Here is a 3,431-nt window from a genome sequence, read left to right as displayed (position 1 = left end):
GAAAATACTACTCTCAAGATGATATATTTCGTGAATATGCAATACCTATCGTTCTGGCTTTGCTGGAAAAATTCTCTCGATTTTTGTGATTGCAAAGACATTTTTTTCTTTCAACTTCTTGATCCTTTTATAGATTTGATTTGCCTTCAACTTCTACAAGGAAAGGAATTACAAATCCTTTTCCTTCTTGAACTTGTCTATATTTACGTCTTTCCTTATTTGACTTGAATTGTAATTTCTTTATTTCTTTCCTTCTTTGACTTGAATTGCTACTTTTTTATTTCTTTCCTTCTTTGACTTGAATTGCTACTTTTTTTTATTTCTTTCCTTCTTTATTTATTTCCATATTTGTTTCCTTCTTTTCCTTCTTTACAATTCTGCACTTTTTCTTCTTTTCTTCAATACTTTTTCTTCTTTGTCGCAACTCTCATAATTGTATACATACGACACCATGCCTTCACTTTATCAATCATCAAAACTACTTTATTTGTTCTCCTACTTCTCAACAGCAATAAACATGCCTCTGCACAAAATATTCTCCATAGTTCGAGACAATGTCTCAATCTGGCAATTGGTGGGAGAGCGGAGTTCGAGAATATTGTTAAACGCCAAAGAATATAGTATATTGAATCTTAGCACATTATGTAATACCATAAAAGTTGCTTATCATATATACTATGTTGATTATTATTTTTTAATTTCAATCAATATTTGTAGACTTTGAAACAAGAATTAGTGGTTTTTGTCTTTTTGATCCATACTTATTAATTTAAGGTGATATTTTTAATTCTTGAATACTAATTATTTTTAATATATATTTTTAAAAATATCAAACGTCACATAATAATAGTATTATTCATAGAAGTACAAATTAGTTCTAGTTAACAAAAGGTTAAACATTTGATTACAATGCATTACTTTGCATGATGTAAAAATTTTATCGATTAATATGAAGATTTAATAACATTATTATTTATAAAAGTATGGATTAATTCTAGTTAACTAGAGGCTAGTCATTTGTTTGCAATATATCAACTTGGATGTTGGTGTAAAAACTTTATCTATTAATATGAAGATTTGAATTGTTTGATTAAAACTTTTAAAATATTTATGATAAAAAAAAATAGATAAGCTTTTTTAAAATAAATTAATAAATTTTGTATATTTTATTTATAAGGTTCAATATTATTTCTCATAAAAAGTATATAGGATTTCTAACTCATGGATTTTTAGTTTTTAAATCAAAAATCAATTCAAACAAATTCTAACTAGCCTTACATTTTAATTTTAAGGGAACTTAAATATTCTAAATAAATAAATAAAATATACACTTATTACTCTACTTAATTAAAGCGTAAAAAAAATCTCTAACCAGAACAAAATGAGTGTAGATAATATTAACAAACCGGTAAAGGTAATAGGCTAATAGCACTAAGAAAAACAATTGCCATCTCAAATTTACATATTTTACCTTTATTTCAAAATTTTCCTTACCGGAAATTTGGGATTCTTAAGTTACCATTTTTGCCCTTATTTTGGAAAGTTGAGATTCTCATTTCTTTAAAAGCATTGTAGAGTTGGATCAATTGGTCACATATCCTAAATTTCTTCACTTAATAACTTTCTATTGAGCAATATTCAAAGTTGTTGAAAATGGAGAATTTACTAACCTTATAATCTAGTGTATGTATTAATAAAATCTATCTGGCGTTTCACTTTCTTGGGCTTGAAAGAAGTTCGCTTAAATTGAAATGAGGGAAATTTACGAATACAATATTGTTCAGCTGCCTAGTTTATCAACATGAACAAAATATATCAATGTATATGTTATGTATATTTATATATAGTATACATATTTTATACACTTTGAACATATTTAGTAAATTAGTTGGTCGAATAATTTAGGGTCGTAATTATTTCAGAAACGAACATAAATAACTGTCCAACAAAAAAATAGTAGTCAATAAATATATAAAAAAGATTATATTAGTAATATATACATAAAATATTTTTTTTAATCTATTAGCTAATAATACAAGGGAAACTTTTGCAAATAGTTGTTATAATAAACTTAATTATGCTCCATAGTTGTAGTTTACATATTTATGGATTGTCGCTACAGTTTAAGCTGCCTCATTTGTATAATTTGGAGGTTTGTATAATTCATCGGGTACATTTGTAAAATTCAATTATTTTTGTGTAACCTCAAAATATCGAATTGATACAATTTACAAACATAAAAAATGTAAATAGTTATACAATTATTTTATACAAATTTTGAATTATACAAAAGTTATACAAATTATATCATACAAATCTAAATTATACAACGTTCGAATTATACAAAACTAAAAAAGGTGAGCCGCGTAATTATAACTAAAAGTAAGTCATAAACTATAATTAAAACAAACTATAACTAATTAACTAGTATATATTTATAAGCGTAATTTTCCCTAAATACAATTATTTTAGGCCGGGTGGCCTAACATGTAACTTGTCCAAAAAAACAAGGATTAATTACATGAATATACAACTTAAGTTTACATATCCTCCATATTTCCCTTCTTTTTTTAAAAATTACTAAAATTCCTATTTTTTAATAAATTTAATCTAACAGATATATTATTAAATTAGAATCCTAATTAATACAAACCAATTAAATCTTACCCCTAATTATACTCTTTATTTTCCCCAAATAAAATACCCATTTACACGACTCCCATAATTAATACTAACCCCTAATTTGACTCTTTCTTTTCCCCAAATAGAGAACCCTTTTACACCACTCCCACTAACTGTTCATCTTCTTAATTTTGAAAATCAAAATCTCTTTATTCCGTCCGTACGACTTCCTCTAGGCTGTCCGTCATTTTTCTCTACCTGTCCGCCTTTGAAAATCAAAGTTGTGCTCTCCGTCCGTACGCCTTCGTCTAATCTGTCCGCCATCTCTGTCCGCCATCTCGGTCCGCCATTTTTTCCAACAATGGATAACCAAAGTTCGAAGAATCATAAAACACAAAAAGAGGCACATGCAAAGACACCCAAGAAGAGGGGTAGAAAGCTTGCAATGGCCATATCCAGACCTCCACTGCACGTATTTCGATTTTATTTATTTTTTTTAATTTTTTTTGTCACATGCAATGACTTTTTGTATTATCAGAAAAAATATTTTTATATTTTTTAGATTATTTATCTGATTCAGAAAATACTATTTTTTTTGTACATGTTGTTTATTAAGTATGAATAATGTATAAATAAGTTGAAATTCAATTTTTTTTTATGTAAATCAAAACCCAGTTGCACATCCTCTTGGTTGTCACCTCCTTTTGGGGTTTATGCTTAATAGATCTTTAATAAGAATATAATTTTAATTTCCTGTATCAATTATATTTTTTAGATTATTTATCTGATTCAGAAAATACTATTTTTTT

Source organism: Solanum pennellii, chromosome 6, assembly GCF_001406875.1.
Source record: "Solanum pennellii chromosome 6, SPENNV200".
NCBI classification, from domain to species: domain Eukaryota; kingdom Viridiplantae; phylum Streptophyta; class Magnoliopsida; order Solanales; family Solanaceae; genus Solanum; species Solanum pennellii.
The sequence above is the reverse complement of the archived record's forward strand: the minus strand, read 5'-3'. Positions refer to the sequence as shown.